This window comes from Nannobrachium achirus, assembly GCF_963921795.1.
Source record: "Nannobrachium achirus genome assembly, chromosome: 14".
Taxonomy (NCBI): domain Eukaryota; kingdom Metazoa; phylum Chordata; class Actinopteri; order Myctophiformes; family Myctophidae; genus Nannobrachium; species Nannobrachium achirus.
This window is the reverse complement of record NC_137821.1, coordinates 45,925,487-45,951,233: the sequence shown is the minus strand read 5'-3', so window position 1 is coordinate 45,951,233 and position 25,747 is coordinate 45,925,487. Positions and strand designations below refer to the sequence as shown.

The window sequence follows — 25,747 nt, the reverse complement described above, 5'->3', positions numbered from 1 at the left end:
GATTAATTGAAGCGCCGGCCTTAACATCGCGATAATATAGTGAATCGATTTTTTTGCACAGGCCTAATATATGGGCATAAAATGGACGCAGACAGACAGATAACTCCATATATGGGCATAAATGGACACAGGCAAACAGATGGTCAAAATGGGTCCTACAGAGATCTCCATATATGGGCATAAAATGGACGTAGACAGACAGATATCTCCATATATGGGCATAAATGGACACACGCAAACAGTTGGTCAAAACGGATCCTATGACAACAGGTATGCAGGTTTGCATTAAAGGGCGGGGCATTCATTCCCTATTTACATTGTTCCCGAGTTGGCCAGGTCGCCGACTAGACGCTTCTAGTTGTTTGTAATGTTAGTTAAAATATGAGCATATACGGTTATATTTTGGGACATACCTAACTAGTTATGATATTTATCTGGAGTGTGCGTGCGCGTGTGTGTGTGTGTGTGCTGACGTCATCCAATGGTAAAACCCTTGGGAAAACACTGCAACGCCTTTTCCACCGGTAAAGAACCAGTTCGGGTTCTTTCTCCCACCTATGGAATGGCAACTGTCTTGGAACCTTGGTTCGTGAACCAACATTTACATTTCTGAACCAACTCGGTTCTCGGTGGAAAAGCTCATCTCTGGTGGAAAAGGCCCCAGAGTGATGTCATCAATTGGGTGATGACGTCATCAGCATAAAAGCCAATGAGGGACCAGCATTCTATGGTGACGTCACCATCAATAAGTGCGACCTGATATAGATAAGCTTGAGGATTGGTGGATTGATGAGCTTCACATGACACTTTGACCAGACTATAGGTGGCCCAATTTCCATCATTGTTCAGGTTTCACTTCACTATGAAACGGGCGCAAACCTCTAGTGCACACAAAGCCGTATGTAGGAGCGGTTGGCACTGCTTAAAAATCAATATCCATATTGTTGCCATGGTTACCCAATATCTATGGGGAGGTACAGTCATTGCAGAGCCGAGTGGAACTCCATATTTGGGCAAGACTGATGTCATTTTTGAAGAGGTCAGATCCGCTTGCGTCCGTGGCCCGCCGTCGGCGTCCACCGCCGCGGCTGCGTCCATGGACCGCGGCCGGCCGTTGGCGTCCATGGACGCGGTCCCACGTACGCGTCCATGGATTTTAGCAACCTTTTCTGACCCCTAAGTCCATTGAGTTCAACGGACATTTTCCTGTAACCATTCTGTAACCCCAAAACCCACTGAGTTCAACAGACCTTTTATAACCTTTTCTGTAACCCTCGATAGTCCACTAAGTTCATAGAAAGAGTGGTGTGAGGTTAAGGTTTTGTTAAGCTTGCCCCCCACAAGAACAATTATACAGCATGCCCATAAATGGGCGTGTGCAGCTGTGCTTAGAATCATTTTAATCATATATCATATATATCCATATTGTTGCCATGGTTACCCAATATCTATGGGGAGGTACAGTCATTGCAGAGCCGAGTGGAACTCCATATTTGGGCAAGACTGATGTCATTTTTGAAGAGGTCAGATCCGCTTGCGTCCGTGGCCCGCCGTCGGCGTCCACCGCCGCGGCTGCGTCCATGGACCGCGGCCGGCCGTTGGCGTCCATGGACGCGGTCCCACGTACGCGTCCATGGATTTTAGCAACCTTTTCTGACCCCTAAGTCCATTGAGTTCAACGGACATTTTCCTGTAACCATTCTGTAACCCCAAAACCCACTGAGTTCAACAGACCTTTTATAACCTTTTCTGTAACCCTCGATAGTCCACTAAGTTCATAGAAAGAGTGGTGTGAGGTTAAGGTTTTGTTAAGCTTGCCCCCCACAAGAACAATTATACAGCATGCCCATAAATGGGCGTGTGCAGCTGTGCTTAGAATCATTTTAATCATATATCATATATATCCATATTGTTGCCATGGTTACCCAATATCTATGGGGAGGTACAGTCATTGCAGAGCCGAGTGGAACTCCATATTTGGGCAAGACTGATGTCATTTTTGAAGAGGTCAGATCCGCTTGCGTCCGTGGCCCGCCGTCGGCGTCCACCGCCGCGGCTGCGTCCATGGACCGCGGCCGGCCGTTGGCGTCCATGGACGCGGTCCCACGTACGCGTCCATGTGCGCGTCCCACGTACGCGTCCATGGACACGGACACGGAAATCAGCGGCTCTTGCTGGCCGCTGGCAGTCTGCTGTCTGAAGAGCACTTCCTGTGTTCTATCTGTCAGGATGTGTTCACTGATCCAGTCGTCACTCCATGTGGACACAACTACTGTAAAACCTGCATCACACATTACTGAAACACTAGTGATGTGTGTCGGTGTCCACTGTGTGCAAAGATCTTCAATGAGAGACCAGAAGTATCTGTTAACAGTTTTATATCTGAGATGGTTCAACAGTTCAGGAGTCACAAGTGGAAAGAGGAATATGAAGCAAAGACAGAGGCTGAGGTTCAGCAGATGATCCAGGAGAGACAAGAGAAGATTCAACAGATCAAACACTCAGTAGAACTCAGCAGGAAAGATGCAGACCCAGTGTTAGCAGGCAGTGTGCAGGTCTTCACTGCTCTGATCAGCTGTATTGAGAGGAGCCACGCTGAGCTTATTGGTGTGATTGAAGAGAAGCAGAAAACAACAGAGAAACAGGCTGAAGGCTTCATCAAAGATCTGCAAAATGAAATAACTCAGTTGGATAAGAGAAGCTCTGAGCTGAAGCAGCTCTCACACACTGAAGACCACCTCCACCTCCTCCAGAACTTCACATCCATCAACACCCCTCCACCCACCAAGGACTGGACAAAGGTCAGTGTCCATCAGTCTTCATATGCGGGGACTGTGGGGACAGCTTTGGCTCAGCTGGAGACGACGATCAGTCAAGAGATGGCGAAGAAGGTGTGTGATGTTGAGCAGTGGAGGAACCAGCAATATGAGGTGGATGTGACTCTGGACCCTGATACAGCAAGTCGATGGCTCATCCTGTCTGAGGATGGAAAACAAGCGAGCGATGGATGGAAACTAGTGATGAAAGTGATTGTTGTCCCAGACAACAAAGAGAGATTCTCTGTAACTCTTAGTGTCTTAGGAAAACAAACTTCTCCTCAGGAAGGTTTTACTATGAGGTTCAGGTTAAAGGGACTGACTGGGTTCTAGGAATGGCCAGAGAGTCCATCAACAGGAAGGAACTCCTCACACTGACCCCAATCAATGGTTACTGGATCATAGAGAAAAATGGAAATGAGTACAGGGCTGGTGCTGACCCTGCTGTCCTCCTCCCTGTAAGAGAGGAGGTCCAGAAAGTGGGAGTGTTTGTGGATTATGAGGAGGGTCTGGTCTCCTTTTATGATGTGGAGGCCAGAGCTCATCTCTACTCTTTCAGTGGCTGCACCTTCACTGAGAAACTGTATCCATACTTCGGTCCCTGTATGAATGATGGTGGTAGAAACTCTGCTCCTCTGATCATCTCTCCTGTCAACATGGACGCTGGTCTTGGTGGGGATGGAGGGAACATGTCCCCTCCAACTTCAAAAAGGAGAAAAACATAATCCATGAAGCCTATTTAATATAAGATGACTCTGCATGGGAAATGAATAATAATAATAAAAACGTGTTCTGAAAAAACAGCCTGGTACCCTGTTTGCTCCAGTGTGTTGTTTCTGCTCACATTCATTACGGATCTATAAAAAAGGATCCTAAAATACGAGGTCTGCTAAACTGTAAAATATAAAAATAAAAGAAAAAAATGAATCAAGATCATCAAGAGACAATGGTATGGTATGATTTTATTTCGGTTTCAAAGTACAATGTTTAAAAGAAAACAATTAAAACAATAACAATTTAAATAATTAAACAAAATGTTGCCGAAAAGGATTAGGCTGAAGCCGCAGCTTATGGTGCCTACCCTTTTTGTCACTTCATCTTACATTAGAAACAAAATATCTGATACTTTCAAAACAAACAATAAGAACAAAACTAAATATTAAAAAGAATATATATTAATATATATACTGTATATTATATATTAAAAAGAATGTTATGCATATCCTACTAGAACAATTATTTTATGAATTTAACATTTTATATGCATTTACTATATTATTTTTAAAGTTTTTTTTGAACTGGTACAATGAACTGCTCATTTTTAGGTCATTTTCACAACTATTCCATATTTCCTGTGCCCTGACTGATGTACATTTCTTCTTGAAATTAGTTCTTGGTGTCGTCATTTCAAACTTAAATTTACCCCTCAGCTCATACCTGGACTCTTTAATTTGGAACAATCTCTGAATGTTGCATGGAAGTGTATTATTTTGTGCTTTATAGGCTACCAAAACTGTTTTCTGATTTACTAGATCATAGAATTTTAAAATATTATGTTTAATAAAGAGTTTATTAGTCGATTCATAATAATCAAATCTATTTATTATTCTTATAGCTCTCTTCTGTAATATATAGATAGGATTGGTATTTGTTTTATAAGCGTTACCCCATATTTCCACACAATAGGTAATGTAAGGAACTATGAGAGAACAATAAATCAAATACAGTGATTTTTGGCAAAGAATATATTTGGTTTTATATAGAATTGCTATAATTTTAGACATTTTTAATTTTACACTATTTATATGAGTTTTCCAGCATAATTTATCATCTATCATTACTCCCAGGAACTTATATTTTCGTACTCTTTCTATCTCCGTACCACTTATTTTAACTGTTGCTTGTTGGTTTATTTTTCTTGTGCCAAATATCATGAATTTAGTTTTTGTTACATTCAGTGATAGCTTGTTAATGTCAAACCATATTTTTAAAGTTTTCAATTCTTCTTCCATTACATTCAGAAGCTGCTCCAAACTCTTCCCAGAGCAGTAAAGGCTTGTGTCATCAGCAAACAGGACATATTTCAATATAGGTGACACTCTACAAATGTCATTTATATACAATATGAATAATTTAGGGCCCAGAACAGAACCTTGTGGTACGCCATAGGTGACTCTTTCCAATTCAGATTTTACATTATTTAATTGAACATATTGGTCTCTATTTGAAAGATAGCTTTTTATCCATGTGTTTGCTATTCCTCTGACGCCATATCTCTCCAATTTATTTAATAATAAGTTATGATCAATGGTGTCAAATGCTTTCTTCAAGTCAATGAACACCCCCACCGTGTACTCCCCATTTTCAATTGCAGTTGTAATTTCTTCAACTAATTCCATTACAGCCATCGAAGTGGACCTATTGCCTCTAAAACCATATTGGTTATTACTCAACAAATTGTGTTTTTCTATGAATTTGTCTAGTCTCTTGACAAACAGTTTTTCAATTATTTTTGAAAATTGTGACAGTAGAGAAATTGGTCTGTAGTTATTAACTCATTTAATGCCACACTTTCACCACTAGAGGGGGCCAAGTGTGCCACAGACAATCCCATAGAGATATGCTGGTATATGCAGAAGCCCTGCAGCCATGACTTGCCTAAACACTTTCCTTTGTGCATGTACAGGAAGAGGATGAAGTTAGCTTGAAGTTAGCTATTGGCTACCAAGCATTTTAAAAGCCTTATTTTCGTCAACTTAGCCATGATTAAACCTTGCACACCTCATGCATGGGAAAAAAACAGAGAAGAATGAGCTCTAAAAAATCCAATGCAATCCTGGATTGCATTGTTGTGGGTTTGTGCAGTTTGTTCACAGCTTTCAAACAAAAAAATCCGATTGGAAATCCGTTCAGGCATTCTTGAGATAATAGCCATTATGTTTTACACTGTTGTGAGCTTGGAGGTCTGCTACCTGAGTTGTATGGGGGTTGTATGGGGGTTAAACATGCAAAATCGCGATTGAAATCATGTTCACTAGTTTTGATGGGGTCCAAAAAAAAAAATTCAAAAAAAATTTTTCAAAAATTTTTTTTTTTTTTTTTTTTTGAATCACGTGTATACACGTGATTGGCACTGTGGGATGCGCTAATATATCACGTGTATACACGTGATTGGCACAGAATGAGTTAAAAAAATGTTTATCACCATTTTTGAAGATGGGAATTACTTTTGCCGTTTTCATTTTATTCGGAAAGATACCAGTATTAAACGATTGATTGCATATATAGGTGAATGGTTTTACTATGTTGCCTATGATATTTTTAACTAATGACATATTAATTTCAGTCCAATCAGACGATTTTTTATCCTTAAGCTGATGTACTAATTCAAGTATTTCTGTTTCATTAACCTCACTAATGTATATGGAGTTATAATTATGTTCAATTAGATTGTCTGTACCTTTCGTATGTGTTGGCTCCACAATCTCTTTTGCCAGATTGTATCCCACATTTGAGAAGTATTTATTAAATTGATCTGCCATTTGCTTTGGATTGTTTATTGTTTCGTTATCGTTTATAAAAAAAATTGGAAAGTCTGTTTTTCCCTTACCCTTTCTGATTGCACTATTTATTACTTTCCATGTCCCTTGAGTATCACTCTTATGTTTTTCCAATAGTTTGTGAAAATGCTCCTTCTTTTGCGATCTTATTATACTTACCAATTTATTTTTATAACACTTGTATCTGTTTTCGGCTTCTTTAGTTCTATGTTTTAAAAAATTCTTGTATAATAGATTTTTCTTTTTACATGCATTTTCAATCCCCTTTGAGATCCATGGCTTATTTTGCTTCTTGTGCTTTGCAACCTGTTTTTTTAAGGGGCAGTTTTTATCATAAAGCTGAAGTACTGTAGCTAGGAAGGCATCATAAGCTTTATTAGGATCTTTATTAACATACACCTCCTGCCAGTCCTGATTTTCAAGGTCCACGTTGAGGGCTGCAATGTTTTCCACTGTTGTTAATCTCGATAAATTATACATATGTTTAGGTTCTTTTTTGGTCTTGAAGAAATTATGAAAAATAGCAAACACAGGGAGATGGTCACTTATGTCCTTTATCAACAGTCCTGATGTTATTTCACTGTCAATTTCATTCGTGAATATATTGTCTATTAATGTAGCAGTGTCTCTTGTAATTCTGCTTGGCTTTAAAATCAAGGGAAATAGGCTGCTACTATACATTTGATTTATGAAATCTGTTGTTTTTATATTGCCTTTTGGATTGAAAAGGTCAATGTTAAAATCCCCACAGACTATATGCACCTTACTATTATTTAAATTCCCAAATATATCAGCCAGTTTATTATTAAATGTGTCTAAAGAAGTGCCTGGAGTTCTATAAACACAGCTGATCATTATGTTTTTAGATTTTTCAACACTTATTTCAATAGTTAGATATTCTATAAAATTTTCTATTACATTTGACATGCTTTTAACCATTTTACATCTCAGATCAGTGTCCACATATATAGCAACTCCTCCTCCGCCTTTGGTACTGTCCCTATTTGTTATAAACAATTCATAGCCTTCTAGTTCGACATCAAAACCTTTTTTAATTTCAAGCCATGTCTCTGATATTGCTATAATATTAAATTTCTTAAATTTCATTAGATAATCTTTAATTTTTGAGAAGTTTTTATATAGGCTTCTACTGTTGAAATGTACAAGAGATAGTGCACCCTCCATTATGGAATTTGACCTGCTCATAAATTGTTCATCTGTGTAGTACTCACAGTTTTTACTTATATTATTATAGAAATGGATATCTGGGTCCATATCTTTGTCAATCCCATGCATTTTATGCTTATTTAAATCAAAAGTTTCAAAATTCATATTTTCATATTTACTATATAGACTATACACATTTTCCTGCACACATAATGTATCTGTGCCTGCAAACTCCCATTCTTCCGTTCCTCCAAAGGGGAACATAGATTCGTCTTCAAAGTCTGTCATTGGTGCAAACAAAAGTCCACAGACACTCTACACAGCCCATACATTTATCTATTTCTCGCGCTTGCGCAGAACGCGCCCTCGTCACACACACACACACACCCACAACCAGACTACACTTACACACCACATACAAATGCACGCACACACACACGCACACACACAGACAGGGCAAAAAATAAACAATAAACAATGAACAGAAAACAACACCTGAGCAAAACAAAACAAAAAACAGAAACAAGCAAGCGGCATGCCTTGCCAACCCCTAGAAAGCCAGTCCAGCAAAAGAATAAAAAATCTTGCAGTCATCCTACAAGAGGCTTCATTTGTGACATGCAAAAGTACCATCCATATAGGACAGCACCAGGAATGCCTGCAGTTTACTGCCAGCTTCAACAGAGCCAAAGTCTTAAAAATAAAAATAATCCATATTCTAGGGGGCCTTTTACAGGTCCAAGGACAAACCAGCAATAGCAAGTCAGGCATTATCCATGCAAAGTTTTCAAAAAACATGCAAAATAGAAAATAGTCCATGCAAAAAAATAAAAAATAGTCCATGCAAAAAAAGAAAATAGTCCATGCCTCACGCAATTTCTCTTCAGAGTGCAAAATCAAAAGAAAAAAAGAGAGAAACGGGCACAGGGATAATCCATATTCTACTAGGCCATTCACAAGACCAGTCCAAAAACCATATAGGGCAGTCATAATCCATGCAGGATTTACAAAAAACATGCAGAAGAAAAAATATTCCACAGGCAAAGGAATGTAATCCATGCTACAAGCATCTTCTCTTCTGAGTGCAAGATCAAAAGAAAAAATGATCGGAAAAAAAGCAAAAGAAATCATAGTTTTTTATAGAGGTTCACCTTACTAGTCTCCAAGTCATGGTGTCTAGCAGCCTGGATCCTTACTTATACTGCTGTAAATCTTGTAGTTCTCTTACCGTGACCACTTTGGATTCTTCTGGTGTTGCTCCTTTTAGCCGAATTACAACCTTGCAGTTCCTTACCCACGTATCCTTTATTTTGTTTTGTTTCTTCAGGTAGCGGGCCTCGCGGGCAATATCAGCGTTTCTCTTGGTCAGATGGTCGTTGATATACACGGCGGTCCCCTTCAGCTTCTTTGCCTGTCTTAGCAGATCGGTCTTGTGTTTCCTATTCACAAAACGTACGAGAATCGCAGGTTTAGCTTTTTTATCCTTCATTGGAAGCTTGTGACAGGCCGCGATGCTGTCGTCCGGGATGCTCATATCTTTCTTTTTAAAGAAGTTTATGATTTCGGTCTCCAGCGATTCCTCCTCTTCTGGCGGCGCGTCCTCGCCGTTAGCTGTAGCTGCAGCTCTTGCATATGTACGATGTCGCGTTTCCAACCCACTTATGACCAGATCCTCCATTCTGGAATACTGTTCTAAATCATCCACTCTTCTTTCGAGTGTGTGGATAATCTTGTCCTTCTCTTTCAGCTCGCTCTTTAACTGCTTGACTTCATTCATGAGCCCAAGTAGCGTCTCTTGTTGTTTAGCCACTTTGCTCATTTCTTCTGTCAAGAAGTTGAGGGCTTTTTTTATCTCCTCCACATCGTCTTCCAATGAATTAGGATTGGTGACGGGTTGTTTTTTAGGCGGCATCTTCTTCTCTTTGAATCTTCTTTTCTTTGTTTCGTCGTTTTTGTCGTTCTTTTTGTATCTTAATAATCAGTTTCTACAAAGTGTGCAGCGGAGCGGCGTGTGACGCGTGTCAGAGCCTCTCTGTGTACGCATTACAATTCTAATTAACAATGGAAAACTAACTGAGGAAAAAAGGTGGATTTGAGGAGGTGTGCAGAACTCAGTCTCATACATGCTCAGTCGGGAGGAAACCTCATATTTCCAGTATTCAAACCACATTATCACTTCATTACTTTAACCATTGTTTTATGCTTTAACTATTACAAAAAAATAGCAGATATACAACCTTACAGTGTGGAACCGAGTGCCACGTTGCGAGCTTGTGGATCTGCTATTTTTGAAAGATCATGAAAATTAGTGCAAGTATTTGACTAGTTTGACCCAATTCTATAAACATTACCTAACAGGTTTCTAAAAAAAACGTTTCTATGTCAGCGGTTCTCAAGGCCATGGTAGGCCTGTATGCTATCTTTCAGACCTTGCATCATGTATCATTTAACTTTTTGCATAATTCTTTTATTTTAGCGACATTTAAATGTTCAGATTTTAGCAACCTTTTCTGACCCCTAAGTCCATTGAGTTCAACGGACATTTTCCTGTAACCATTCTGTAACCCCAAAACCCACTGAGTTCAACAGACCTTTTATAACCTTTTCTGTAACCCTCGATAGTCCACTAAGTTCATAGAAAGAGTGGTGTGAGGTTAAGGTTTTGTTAAGCTTGCCCCCCACAAGAACAATTATACAGCATGCCCATAAATGGGCGTGTGCAGCTGTGCTTAGAATCATTTTAATCATATATCATATATATCCATATTGTTGCCATGGTTACCCAATATCTATGGGGAGGTACAGTCATTGCAGAGCCGAGTGGAACTCCATATTTGGGCAAGACTGATGTCATTTTTGAAGAGGTCAGATCCGCTTGCGTCCGTGGCCCGCCGTCGGCGTCCACCGCCGCGGCTGCGTCCATGGACCGCGGCCGGCCGTTGGCGTCCATGGACGCGGTCCCACGTACGCGTCCACGGACACGGAAATCAGCGGCTCTTGCTGGCCGCTGGCAGTCTGCTGTCTGAAGAGCACTTCCTGTGTTCTATCTGTCAGGATGTGTTCACTGATCCAGTCGTCACTCCATGTGGACACAACTACTGTAAAACCTGCATCACACATTACTGAAACACTAGTGATGTGTGTCGGTGTCCACTGTGTGCAAAGATCTTCAATGAGAGACCAGAAGTATCTGTTAACAGTTTTATATCTGAGATGGTTCAACAGTTCAGGAGTCACAAGTGGAAAGAGGAATATGAAGCAAAGACAGAGGCTGAGGTTCAGCAGATGATCCAGGAGAGACAAGAGAAGATTCAACAGATCAAACACTCAGTAGAACTCAGCAGGAAAGATGCAGACCCAGTGTTAGCAGGCAGTGTGCAGGTCTTCACTGCTCTGATCAGCTGTATTGAGAGGAGCCACGCTGAGCTTATTGGTGTGATTGAAGAGAAGCAGAAAACAACAGAGAAACAGGCTGAAGGCTTCATCAAAGATCTGCAAAATGAAATAACTCAGTTGGATAAGAGAAGCTCTGAGCTGAAGCAGCTCTCACACACTGAAGACCACCTCCACCTCCTCCAGAACTTCACATCCATCAACACCCCTCCACCCACCAAGGACTGGACAAAGGTCAGTGTCCATCAGTCTTCATATGCGGGGACTGTGGGGACAGCTTTGGCTCAGCTGGAGACGACGATCAGTCAAGAGATGGCGAAGAAGGTGTGTGATGTTGAGCAGTGGAGGAACCAGCAATATGAGGTGGATGTGACTCTGGACCCTGATACAGCAAGTCGATGGCTCATCCTGTCTGAGGATGGAAAACAAGCGAGCGATGGATGGAAACTAGTGATGAAAGTGATTGTTGTCCCAGACAACAAAGAGAGATTCTCTGTAACTCTTAGTGTCTTAGGAAAACAAACTTCTCCTCAGGAAGGTTTTACTATGAGGTTCAGGTTAAAGGGACTGACTGGGTTCTAGGAATGGCCAGAGAGTCCATCAACAGGAAGGAACTCCTCACACTGACCCCAATCAATGGTTACTGGATCATAGAGAAAAATGGAAATGAGTACAGGGCTGGTGCTGACCCTGCTGTCCTCCTCCCTGTAAGAGAGGAGGTCCAGAAAGTGGGAGTGTTTGTGGATTATGAGGAGGGTCTGGTCTCCTTTTATGATGTGGAGGCCAGAGCTCATCTCTACTCTTTCAGTGGCTGCACCTTCACTGAGAAACTGTATCCATACTTCGGTCCCTGTATGAATGATGGTGGTAGAAACTCTGCTCCTCTGATCATCTCTCCTGTCAACATGGACGCTGGTCTTGGTGGGGATGGAGGGAACATGTCCCCTCCAACTTCAAAAAGGAGAAAAACATAATCCATGAAGCCTATTTAATATAAGATGACTCTGCATGGGAAATGAATAATAATAATAAAAACGTGTTCTGAAAAAACAGCCTGGTACCCTGTTTGCTCCAGTGTGTTGTTTCTGCTCACATTCATTACGGATCTATAAAAAAGGATCCTAAAATACGAGGTCTGCTAAACTGTAAAATATAAAAATAAAAGAAAAAAATGAATCAAGATCATCAAGAGACAATTCTAATTAACAATGGAAAACTAACTGAGGAAAAAAGGTGGATTTGAGGAGGTGTGCAGAACTCAGTCTCATACATGCTCAGTCGGGAGGAAACCTCATATTTCCAGTATTCAAACCACATTATCACTTCATTTCTTTAACCATTGTTTTATGCTTTAACTATTACAAAAAAATAGCAGATATACAACCTTACAGTGTGGAACCGAGTGCCACGTTGCGAGCTTGTGGATCTGCTATTTTTGAAAGATCATGAAAATTAGTGCAAGTATTTGACTAGTTTGACCCAATTCTATAAACATTACCTAACAGGTTTCTAAAAAAACGTTTCTATGTCAGCGGTTCTCAAGGCCATGGTAGGCCTGTATGCTATCTTTCAGACCTTCTTGCATCATGTATCATTTAACTTTTTGCATAATTCTTTTATTTTAGCGACATTTAAATGTTCAGATTTTAGCAACCTTTTCTGACCCCTAAGTCCATTGAGTTCAACGGACATTTTCCTGTAACCATTCTGTAACCCCAAAACCCACTGAGTTCAACAGATCTTTTATAACCTTTTCTGTAACCCTCGATAGTCCACTAAGTTCATAGAAAGAGTGGTGTGAGGTTAAGGTTTTGTTAAGCTTGCCCCCCACAAGAACAATTATACAGCATGCCCATAAATGGGCGTGTGCAGCTGTGCTTAGAATCATTTTAATCATATATCATATATATCCATATTGTTGCCATGGTTACCCAATATCTATGGGGAGGTACAGTCATTGCAGAGCCGAGTGGAACTCCATATTTGGGCAAGACTGATGTCATTTTTGAAGAGGTCAGATCCGCTTGCGTCCGTGGCCCGCCGTCGGCGTCCACCGCCGCGGCTGCGTCCATGGACCGCGGCCGGCCGTTGGCGTCCATGGACGCGGTCCCACGTACGCGTCCATGGACACGGACACGGAAATCAGCGGCTCTTGCTGGCCGCTGGCAGTCTGCTGTCTGAAGAGCACTTCCTGTGTTCTATCTGTCAGGATGTGTTCACTGATCCAGTCGTCACTCCATGTGGACACAACGACTGTAAAACCTGCATCACACATTACTGAAACACTAGTGATGTGTGTCGGTGTCCACTGTGTGCAAAGATCTTCAATGAGAGACCAGAAGTATCTGTTAACAGTTTTATATCTGAGATGGTTCAACAGTTCAGGAGTCACAAGTGGAAAGAGGAATATGAAGCAAAGACAGAGGCTGAGGTTCAGCAGATGATCCAGGAGAGACAAGAGAAGATTCAACAGATCAAACACTCAGTAGAACTCAGCAGGAAAGATGCAGACCCAGTGTTAGCAGGCAGTGTGCAGGTCTTCACTGCTCTGATCAGCTGTATTGAGAGGAGCCACGCTGAGCTTATTGGTGTGATTGAAGAGAAGCAGAAAACAACAGAGAAACAGGCTGAAGGCTTCATCAAAGATCTGCAAAATGAAATAACTCAGTTGGATAAGAGAAGCTCTGAGCTGAAGCAGCTCTCACACACTGAAGACCACCTCCACCTCCTCCAGAACTTCACATCCATCAACACCCCTCCACCCACCAAGGACTGGACAAAGGTCAGTGTCCATCAGTCTTCATATGCGGGGACTGTGGGGACAGCTTTGGCTCAGCTGGAGACGACGATCAGTCAAGAGATGGCGAAGAAGGTGTGTGATGTTGAGCAGTGGAGGAACCAGCAATATGAGGTGGATGTGACTCTGGACCCTGATACAGCAAGTCGATGGCTCATCCTGTCTGAGGATGGAAAACAAGCGAGCGATGGATGGAAACTAGTGATGAAAGTGATTGTTGTCCCAGACAACAAAGAGAGATTCTCTGTAACTCTTAGTGTCTTAGGAAAACAAACTTCTCCTCAGGAAGGTTTTACTATGAGGTTCAGGTTAAAGGGACTGACTGGGTTCTAGGAATGGCCAGAGAGTCCATCAACAGGAAGGAACTCCTCACACTGACCCCAATCAATGGTTACTGGATCATAGAGAAAAATGGAAATGAGTACAGGGCTGGTGCTGACCCTGCTGTCCTCCTCCCTGTAAGAGAGGAGGTCCAGAAAGTGGGAGTGTTTGTGGATTATGAGGAGGGTCTGGTCTCCTTTTATGATGTGGAGGCCAGAGCTCATCTCTACTCTTTCAGTGGCTGCACCTTCACTGAGAAACTGTATCCATACTTCGGTCCCTGTATGAATGATGGTGGTAGAAACTCTGCTCCTCTGATCATCTCTCCTGTCAACATGGACGCTGGTCTTGGTGGGGATGGAGGGAACATGTCCCCTCCAACTTCAAAAAGGAGAAAAACATAATCCATGAAGCCTATTTAATATAAGATGACTCTGCATGGGAAATGAATAATAATAATAAAAACGTGTTCTGAAAAAACAGCCTGGTACCCTGTTTGCTCCAGTGTGTTGTTTCTGCTCACATTCATTACGGATCTATAAAAAAGGATCCTAAAATACAAGGTCTGCTAAACTGTAAAATATAAAAATAAAAGAAAAAAATGAATCAAGATCATCAAGAGACAATTCTAATTAACAATGGAAAACTAACTGAGGAAAAAAGGTGGATTTGAGGAGGTGTGCAGAACTCAGTCTCATACATGCTCAGTCGGGAGGAAACCTCATATTTCCAGTATTCAAACCACATTATCACTTCATTACTTTAACCATTGTTTTATGCTTTAACTATTACAAAAAAATAGCAGATATACAACCTTACAGTGTGGAACCGAGTGCCACGTTGCAAGCTTGTGGATCTGCTATTTTTGAAAGATCATGAAAATTAGTGCAAGTATTTGACTAGTTTGACCCAATTCTATAAACATTACCTAACAGGTTTCTAAAAAAAACGTTTCTATGTCAGCGGTTCTCAAGGCCATGGTAGGCCTGTATGCTATCTTTCAGACCTTCTTGCATCATGTATCATTTAACTTTTTGCATAATTCTTTTATTTTAGCGACATTTAAATGTTCAGATTTTAGCAAGCTTTTCTGACCCCTAAGTCCATTGAGTTCAACGGACATTTTCCTGTAACCATTCTGTAACCCCAAAACCCACTGAGTTCAACAGACCTTTTATAACCTTTTCTGTAACCCTCGATAGTCCACTAAGTTCATAGAAAGAGTGGTGTGAGGTTAAGGTTTTGTTAAGCTTGCCCCCCACAAGAACAATTATACAGCATGCCCATAAATGGGCGTGTGCAGCTGTGCTTAGAATCATTTTAATACAGGTGTGCTGAAAACCACTGGCTGGCATGAGATTGTAAATAAGCAGCACTTTCCCGTAAACAATTCACCACAACTGACTCCACAAAAGGACTGTTGTGCAGCACGGACGGTGCATTCTTCACTTCAGTTTTACTTAAAGGGATATTTCACTTTCAAAAAAACTTTTGGTAATTTTATCATCTAATCAGGCTTTTATGAACACCCTGAACAGTTTTTATATACCTTGATTGAATATTTAGATATTTTATGTAAATGTTACCAGGCCGTCCAGGCCCAGGGCCTCTCCCCACACACGCCCATTGTAACTTCAAACTTCATTTTAACCATGATAGATTCATTAAAATCACCCATTATTTTTTTCTGGTGACTCATACTACCCTCCTAATATGTGAGCAGGCCGTGTTTTTTCAATAACGTTTTTCATTTATTTTTAATAATTATCTTTTTGTATTTCATTTTTTCCATTTTCCCAAATAATTATTAAAAATAAATGAAAAGGGTTAGAGAAAAAAACATGGCCTGCTCACGTATTAGGAGTGTAGTATGTATGAGTCACCAGAAAAAAATAATGGGTGTTTTTAATGAATCTATCAGGATTAAAATGAAGTTTGAAGTTACAATAGGTGTGTGTGTGGAGAGAGGCCCTTCCACTGCTCCCTGTTGAAAGTGGAATATCCCTTTTACTTAAGTAAAAGTACTACAACACTACAACATAGAAGTACTCTTTTACAAGTAAAAGTCCAGAATTAAAAATGTACTTGACCAAAAGTATTCGTATCAAAATGCAATTAAAGTACCAAAAGTAGAAAGTATTCATTATGCAGAATGTCCCATTTCCAAAGTTTGCAAATGTATAAAAGTCTTTTGAAAATAGCAGATCTACATGCTCACTCACAATGCATCGCAACGCATTGAGGTTGTAGACCGGCTATGTTACGTATATTGTTATGGGGGAGTTTTGTATCTTGGCTGTTTTTCCTCCCCTCTACACTCTACTCTCTGACTGTCTCTCAGTTCACAGGTCCAGCCCATTCACTCCAACTCTGTCATTGCCAATCTGCCTCTCACCACCGGTTGGTCCTCCATGTTTCAGCCAGCCAATCATCAGCAGTCGTCAGCTATATAAATCACCTGTGTGCCAGCCATCTTCCTCTTTCCTGCCTGCCATTGCCTCCACCAGCATGGCCCAAACAATAGCTCCTAGCTATAGCTTGCTCTAGTCCTACCACTCACCTTAACTTTGCTCCCATTCAATTGTGATCATTCTAAACCAGCCAAACCTATTTCAGGGGAAGGGAAGAGTATTTTGGGGTACCCTGTACATAATTGCCCGTAGGTGAATTCCTTGTTATCCACACTAGCCTAGGAGGTGAGTGCCACGCTGTGTAATTTCTTTTTGTACTTAGAGTAGGAAGATTTTTGTTTTGGTTAATTGTTAGGTAAGCTCTTTAGTTTAATTCAGATAGAAGTTTTCATTGTACTTTCTCTTTTGGCACCACCCAGTCCCTTCCCTGTTTTTCTGTTATTTGGCTCCTTATAATTTACTTTAATAAAAAGCTCTCAGTTCATGTTTAACATTCTCCTGTCCAATTTGTCATTTTGGGTATAAATGTTACTATCCCTTACCTAGACCATTATCTGGGACTTAACATTTGGGGGCTGGTCCGGGATACTTGTGATCCCATTATCTTATACCCAATTTGACAAATGGATGTTGTGAATTGTGAGCTTTTGTTGGTAACGGTGTTATTACCTAGTCATGTTTGATCTTAAAGCTTTTCTTGATCAGCCAAGCTTTGAACAGTTTAACAAGCTTTTGAAAGATGACTTGTTTGAACTGTCCGATCATTTTGGTATTCATGTTGCAAGGTCGACACTTAAAGATGATGTTAGGACTTTAGTTTTGGAGAAGCTTATTGAGTTGGGCATTTTGACAGTTCCTAAACCTTCTCCTCGAAGGGTTCCTACACCTTCTGCTCCGGTAGAAGGTTTGCAAACTCCACCACCAGGTGGAGTCGTAGGATATGGTGCAGAAAAGGTTCTGCTTGAGGAGCCGGAGGCTCCTGTGTCACAAGATGTTCATATTGCCCGCCTTCGGGTGGAGGCTGATGAAAGAGCTAAGAGGGCAGAGTATGAACACAAATTGGCAATTAGGAGGTTAGAAGTTGAAGCTGAGAAGGAAATTAGCTTGAAGAAACTTGAAGTGGAGCTTCAAAAGGTTAAACAAGGTTCCTCTCAACCTGTATCACCCCCCTCCTTTGATGTAGCAAAGAATATTGCTTTAGTACCTCCCTTCAGGGAGTCAGAAGTGGACTCCTATTTTGGTGTCTTTGAGCGCATTGCTTCGTCTTTAAAGTGGCCTACAGATGTTTGGCCAATCTTGCTTCAGTGCAAATTAAGTGGCAAAGCCCAAGAGGTGGTTTCCTCTCTGTCGTTAGACGAGGCATTAAAGTACGACAAAATCAAAGGCGCCGTTTTGCGTGCTTATGAGTTAGTGCCTGAGGCCTACCGACAGAAATTTAGAAACCACAAAAAGGCCAGTGATCAGTCCTATGTTGAGTTTGCGAGGGAGAAAGGTGCTTTGTTCGACAAATGGTGTGTTGCCACAAAGGTACAAGACTTTAATTCTCTCCGTGAACAGATCCTCTTAGAGGAATTTAAGAGTTCACTGCCAGAAAAGATAGTCACTTATCTCAATGAGAGAAAGGTGACATCCTTGCCAAAGGCGGCCATTTTGGCTGATGAGTTTGTTCTCACCCATAAACAGGTGTTTGTTTCCAATCAGGCGGCCAAGCCTTCTGTGTTTAGGTCTGTCAGAACAGACCAAGCTCCTTCACATCCTGAAAAAGCTAAAGGAGATGTTTCATTCTCAAGGGAAGAACGTGAGTGTTTCTATTGCAAAAGAAAGGGCCATATCGTTACTGATTGTTTGACATTAAAGAGGAAACAACAGTCAGCTTCTGGTTCCTCATCTGGCTCTTCACAACCAAAAGCTGTAAGTCTGATTAAGACCATTTCAAGGTCCTCTACTGATGCTCATCCCCCTCACCAGAGTGTAGAGGATGATTGTTTTAAACCTTTCATCTTTAAGGGGTTAGTCTCTTTAACTGGGGATCCTAAAGATCAGAAGCCAGTTAGGATACTGAGGGATACTGGTGGGTCACAATCCTTTATCCTGCTGATGTACTGTCACTGTCTGATTGTTCCTCTTGCCAGTCTAATTGATTTGTCTGATTCGTTCCTAGCTTTAGACCCGGAGGAGGCCTTTGTAGAAAAAACACAGACCACTGTTAATGTTGAACCTAAAGATGTGGGAGTTGAAGACTCTCATATGTTAAAGCTGCCTGTTGACCGTGCACAGTACGTGAAAGAGCAAAAGGGTGACAGTACCCTTGCCAAGTGTTTGGCCTCAGTGTTAGGCAAAGAGGAAGTAAGAGCCAAGAAAGTAGCTTACTATCTGGAAGATGGTATGCTAATGCGAACCTGGTCTAACCCTGCTGCAGAGGGGAAGGACTGGGGCAAAAGCCAACAGGTGGTGGTACCACAACTATATCGACAGCAAGTGCTGTCCTTGGCTCATGATCATCCCTGGTCCGGTCATCTTGGTGTTACCAAGACATGTGATCGAGTCCTGAAACACTTCTTCTGGCCTAGGCTGAAACGTGATGTTGCTCAGTACTGTCGTGCATGCCATGCTTGTCAACTTGTGGGTAAGCCAAACCAGGTTATTCCACCTGCTCCGCTACATCCTATTCCTGTTATGGAAGAACCATTTGAGACAGTCATAGTTGACTGTGTGGGTCCTTTACCCAAAGCAAAGTCGGGGAATCAGTATCTCTTAACAATCATGTGTGCTGCAACTAGGTTCCCAGAAGCGATTCCCCTGCGCACAATTACTGCTAAAGTGGTCATTAAAGCCTTAATTAATTTTTTTTCTACTTATGGCCTAGCTCGGGTCGTGAGAACTGACCAGGGCACTAATTTTAAATCTAGGCTGTTCTCACAAGTGCTAAAAACTTTAGGCATTGAACATAGGGTGTCTAGTGCCTATCGCCCTCAGACACAGGGGGCGCTAGAGAGATTTCATCAGACACTGAAATCAACGTTGCGTAAACACTGCCTTGAATCTAAATCAAGTTGGGATGAAAGTGTTCCACTTGTTCTGTTTGCACTCCGTGCAAACAGAACAAGTCACTAGGTTTCAGTCCTGCTAGCTTAGTTTTTGGACACACTGTTAGGGGCCCTCTCCAGGTCCTTAAGGAACAACTGGTTAATGTTGAAGTATCTCCTCGATCAGTGTCGGAGTATGTTAACCAGTTTAGAGAACGCTTAAAGCAGGCCTGTTCCTTAGCTAAGCATGCATTAGTTTCTTCTCAAGTGACCATGAAACAACACTTTGACAAGAAAGCTATTGCTCGTTCCTTTAACCCAGGTGACAAGGTGTTAGTTTTGTTGCCAGAACCTGGCTCCTCCCTTTCTGTCCGCTTTTCTGGTCCTTATCTGGTAGAACAGAAAATCAGTGACACAGATTATGTTATTCGCACCCCTGACCGCAGGCGCCAGTCCCGTGTTTGTCATATTAACATGCTAAAGCGATACCACACTAGAGATGATTCTCCAACTAAGTCTCCAGAGCCTGCAGTTTTGGGTGTAGCGTTAACTTCTACGGTTGGTGATTCTCAACATGATGATGATGATGGGCTGGTGTTGCGCAATGCAACCCCACAAAGTGCAAGACTAGCCAACTCTGAAATGTTGTTGAATCTACCTTCCTTTTTGTCTCACCTGCCAAAGGATCAGATGAGGGATATTGAGAAGTTAATTTTGGATTTTCCATGTTTGTTTAGTGATATTCCCTCTCAAACTTCATAGTAGGGCAGGAGAGAGGGGTCTACCAGCACCCCAATGACATGTTTTCGAAACCTGTTTTTTTTGGACCGTTATGATGTCTAGTTATGATTTCTGCTTGTTGCCGTCGCCAACTAATGTCCCATGGGGTTCATTTTTAACCTTTTCTCACAACTATTCCCAATCTGAACCATACAATGGTCATAACAGAAAATGCCATAACGCTTGATGTAAACAACCTACAGGGACAAATGAACACACTTTTCTATATGATTTTGACCCAGGGAATTCATTAAAGTGGTTATTTTTTACATTTAAGCACATCTTGACCCTATTTCAGGACAGAAACGGCGAATAATAACCCAAAAATGTTCAAAACACGTCTATACTTCTCTTTGTACAGATGAATTAAGGTGTATTCTTTTGATACCACAGGTTTTTTAGGACCCTTATGATGTCTAGTTATGATTTCTGCTTGTTGCCGTGGTCAACTAATGTCCCATGGGGTTAATTTTTAACCTTTTCTCACATATCCACAATTAGTGTGGGGATTTAGGGGAGCAAATGCTAAATTCGTGCAATTTTGACTTAAAGCGCGAAATTTTGCACAGATGTAGCCCAGGGCTTGCTCTAATGATTTAGCTTGGCCGCCCGAGTCTGCGACCTTCGGGGTCTCCACAGCGGTCAAATCAAGTTGGGCTTCCATTGACTTTCTATACAGGAGGAAAATACCCAGAAAAGGATTTTTTTTCTGGGTATTTAAGGAGGATCTGAGGGGTCTAACTAGGGGTTTGTCATGATGCTGAATCCATTGCAGGCATTTGTTTTACACAAAAAACATTCAGTGGGCTAGAAATGGCCTTAGAAAACAATACACGTATGGGTGAGTATTAATGTTAGTCGGAGGCCTTAGGGTTTTTTTTTCTCGTGCTAATCAGTCTAAAAGTTCAAGATTTTGCACAGATGTAGCTCAGGGCATGCTCTAATGATTTAACTAGGGCGCCCGAGTCTGCGACATTCGGGGTTGCCACAGCGGCCAAATCAAGTTGGGCTCCCATCGACTTTAGTGATGAAAAGTGATGAGTCATCACTTTTCAGAGTTGTGTGGGTGCTGTGGCGACCCCGAAGGTCGCAGACTCGGGCGCCCTAGCTAAATCATTAGAACATGCCCTGAGCTACATCTGTGCAAAATTTTGAACTTTTAGACTGATTAGCACAAGAAAAAAAAACCCTAAGGCCTCCGACTAACATGAATACTCACCCATACGTGTATTGTTTTCTGAGGCCATTTCTAGCCCACAGAATGTTTTTTGTGCAAAACAAATGCCTGCAATGGATTCAGCATCATGACAAACCCCTAGTTAGACCCCTCAGATCCTCCTTAAATACCCAGAAAAAAAATCTTTTTCTGGGTATTTTCCTCCTGTATAGAAAGTCAATGGAAGCCCAACTTGATTTGACCGCTGTGGAGACCCCGAAGGTCGCAGACTCGGGCGCCCTAGCTAAATCATTAGAGCAAGCCCTGGGCTACATCTGTGCAAAATTTTGCGCTTTAAGTCAAAATTGCACGAAATTAGCATTTGCTCCCCTAAATCCCCACACTAATTGGGGATATGTGAGAAAAGGTTAAAAATGAACCCCATGGGACATTAGTTGACCACGGCAACAAGCAGAAATCATAACTAGACATCATAAGGGTCCTAAAAAACCTGTGGTATCAAAAGAATACACCTTAATTTATCTGTACAAAGAGAAGTATAGACGTGTTTTGAACATTTTTGGGTTATTTTTCACCGTTTCTGTCCTGAAATAGGGTCAAGATGTGCATAAATGTTAAAAATAACCACTTTAATGAATTCCCTGGGTCAAAATCATATAGAAAAGTGTGTTCATTTGTCCCTGTAGGTTGTTTACATCAAGCGTTATGGCATTTTCTGTTATGACCATTGTATGGTTCAGATCGGGAATAGTTGTGAGAAAAGGTTAAAAATGAACCCATGGGACATTAGTTGGCGACGGCAACAAGCAGAAATCATAACTAGACATCATAACGGTCCAAAAAAAACAGGTTTCGAAAACATGTCACTGGGGTGCTGGTAGACCCCTCTCTCCTGCCCTACTATCAGTTCTCCAACATGATGTTAAGTTAACCACTGATATGCCTATTAAACAGCGGGCCTATAGGGTTAATCCTGTTAAGAGGGAGACCATGAAAAAAGAGGTTGAGTATTTGTTAAGTCATGGGTTTGCTAAGCCTAGCTCCAGTCCATGGAGTTCCCCATGTTTGTTAGACATTAAGTCAGATGGAAGTCCAAGGTTTTGCACAGATTTTCGTAAGGTGAATGCAGTAACAGTGACCGATGCTCATCCACTGCCACTTATTGATGATTGTATTGATGAGATTGGTCCATCCACCTATGTGAGTAAGCTTGATATGCTCAAAGGATATTGGCAGGTACCTTTGACATCTGAAGCCTCCACAGTTTCTGCTTTTGCAACACCTGATTATTTCTGCCAGTATACAGTGATGCCTTTTGGAATGTGTAATGCCCCTGCTACCTTTCAGAGGCTTATTAATCTGGTACTGGGTGATGTTCCCCATTGTAAAGCATATCTTGATGATATTGTTGTGTACAGCTCAGACTGGGCTTCGCATGTGTCAACTCTGAGAGAAGTGTTTACTCGTTTGGAAAAAGCTACTTTAACCCTTAACTTAGCCAAATGTGAGTTTGGGAAAGGCACAGTGCTCTATCTTGGTAAAGAGGTAGGCCAAGGTAAAGTGAGGCCCATTGATGCAAAGGTCTCTGCCATCACTGCTTTCCCAAGGCCTACCACTCGAAGAGAATTGCGTCGATTTCTAGGTATGATTGGGTTCTATAGATCCTTCTGTAAGAATTTTTCCACTGTGGTAGCTCCTCTAACTGCTCTAACCAGTATTTCTAGGCCTTTTGTTTGGTCCAGTGAGTGCCAGAGTGCTTTTGAGAGCGCCAAAGCCCTCTTATGTAGTGCACCTGTCCTCTCTGCTCCAAACTTTGCTATTCCTTTTAAACTGGAGGTAGACGCGAGTAGGGTTGGGACTCGTTAGGATTTTAACGATTCCGAGTCCTTAGCGATTCCCTCTTAACGATTCCGGTTCCTAACGGTTCTCTTAACGGTTCCAATATATATATATTTTCATATTTTCTGACACTGACGCTTATGTATGTCCTATAGAAAAATAAAACATGAACGATTGAGACCATTTAACAGTAGTTGTTTACATAAGCCTAATGGGCGTTCAAATAAATAATAATTTAGGTATAGTTGTTGTAATACAAATTTATATTGTAATATAATCACAGTTAAGGGTCAATTTGTTTCTTACCAATAGGGCTACTTTTGTGTAATTGAAAATGTAGATATATTCATGTGGTGTGGTGTGGTGTGGTACTAAAGCTGCAGTGGAAAAGGGGCTATTGTGAAGTCAGGTTTCTAAACGTCGCGCCCATCTGTATGTTTAAGGCTTTAAGCGTTGGTTAAAATAGCTGATCTACAAGCTCACGTTGTCTTGTGGATGCGACGCGTTGTGAGCTTGCAGATCAGCTATTTTCGGCATGCAACACAGCGAAGTAGTCAGGCTTTACTTGCGTTGCAACTTGCAAGACGTAACAAGGAAGAAGAGAAGCACCCAGGCAGACGGCACAGAGGAGCGCCTCGGTCCGCTCACATATCAACTTTCGCGAGGTCTTCTGCAGCTGAGGGTGTTATTTGGAGCATAATGTGAAATGTGAATGAAAAGAAAGACGCGAGGACAGAAGACCGCGGACCGAACGAGCCGACGAGCGCCGCTCATGGACGTCAGAATGAACGCGCTTCCAGTGAGCTGAAGTAGCCTACAGCCAAACTTGGAAGACTTCTGTCTCTTCTGCACCATGCTGTTTGTTTATCACGCTGCTTGTTGGTGTGTTCAGTTGTCGTCGCTCTCACTCGCGCTGCTCAGTGACACGGACATTCCCAGCATTCTTTCTGTGGAGGTGGCCTGACGTCACCACAGCTGCTTGCAATGGAATGCACATTAAATGCGCGCTGATTAGACCCGTTAAGAGAATCGGACCGGCAAAAATGATTGACCCGGTTCTGGACCCGCTATCATGGAACCGGGTCCTAAAAAGAACCGGTTTCGGGTCCCAACCCTAGACGCGAGTGGTACTGGAGCCGGTGCAGTTTTGTTGCAAACAAATGACCAGGAAATTGACCATCCAGTTTGTTACTTCTCTAGGAAGTTTAATAGACACCAGCTCAGGTATTCGACTATAGAGAAGGAAACCCTGGCCCTTCTGTTTGCCTTACAGCACTTTGAGGTGTATGTAGGGTCCAGCATACTTCCTGTGGTAGTTTATACAGACCACAACCCTTTGGTTTTTCTATCCAGGATGTATAACGAGAACCAGCGTCTTATGCGCTGGTCCCTTATTGTACAGAATTATAATTTAGTCATACGGCATAAGAAGGGTTCTGAGAATGTGATGGCAGACGCTCTCTCTCGGAGTGTGTAATACTTGTATAGTCACAAACATTTTGTTTGTGTCTTTTGTGTGGGAGGTGTTACGTATATTGTTATGGGGGAGTTTTGTATCTTGGCTGTTTTTCCTCCCCTCTACACTCTACTCTCTGACTGTCTCTCAGTTCACAGGTCCAGCCCATTCACTCCAACTCTGTCATTGCCAATCTGCCTCTCACCACCGGTTGGTCCTCCATGTTTCAGCCAGCCAATCATCAGCAGTCGTCAGCTATATAAATCACCTGTGTGCCAGCCATCTTCCTCTTTCCTGCCTGCCATTGCCTCCACCAGCATGGCCCAAACAATAGCTCCTAGCTATAGCTTGCTCTAGTCCTACCACTCACCTTAACTTTGCTCCCATTCAATTGTGATCATTCTAAACCAGCCAAACCTATTTCAGGGGAAGGGAAGAGTATTTTGGGGTACCCTGTACATAATTGCCCGTAGGTGAATTCCTTGTTATCCACACTAGCCTAGGAGGTGAGTGCCACGCTGTGTAATTTCTTTTTGTACTTAGAGTAGGAAGATTTTTGTTTTGGTTAATTGTTAGGTAAGCTCTTTAGTTTAATTCAGATAGAAGTTTTCATTGTACTTTCTCTTTTGGCACCACCCAGTCCCTTCCCTGTTTTTCTGTTATTTGGCTCCTTATAATTTACTTTAATAAAAAGCTCTCAGTTCATGTTTAACATTCTCCTGTCCAATTTGTCATTTTGGGTATAAATGTTACTATCCCTTACCTAGACCATTATCTGGGACGTAACAGGCTATTTTCAAATGGCAGAAATGTATAGGGCTGAAGTGCATGTTTTGTAATATTAATCCAAATATACAGAGTGAATAAAGTTTTCACATACATGTACTGGAGTATAAGCACACACACACACACACACACACACACACACACACACACACACACACACACACACACACACACACACACACACACACACACACACACACACACAAAGAATAATGTTA

The 25,747-nt window shown here is 41.7% G+C and overlaps 3 pseudogenes across 3 annotated transcripts; all 3 read left to right on the top strand.

The window, feature by feature from the left end:
- The first annotated feature begins 2,387 nt into the window (after positions 1-2,387).
- Positions 2,388-3,541, top strand: LOC308298083 (putative E3 ubiquitin-protein ligase TRIML1; annotated as a pseudogene). Its single transcript has one exon. The product of its transcript is annotated as a putative E3 ubiquitin-protein ligase TRIML1 (transcript).
- Positions 3,542-10,756: 7,215 nt separating this feature from the next.
- Positions 10,757-11,910, top strand: LOC308298082 (putative E3 ubiquitin-protein ligase TRIML1; annotated as a pseudogene). Its single transcript has one exon. The product of its transcript is annotated as a putative E3 ubiquitin-protein ligase TRIML1 (transcript).
- Positions 11,911-13,304: 1,394 nt separating this feature from the next.
- Positions 13,305-14,458, top strand: LOC308298081 (putative E3 ubiquitin-protein ligase TRIML1; annotated as a pseudogene). The gene has a single exon. The product of its transcript is annotated as a putative E3 ubiquitin-protein ligase TRIML1 (transcript).
- The last annotated feature ends 11,289 nt before the right edge of the window (positions 14,459-25,747 follow it).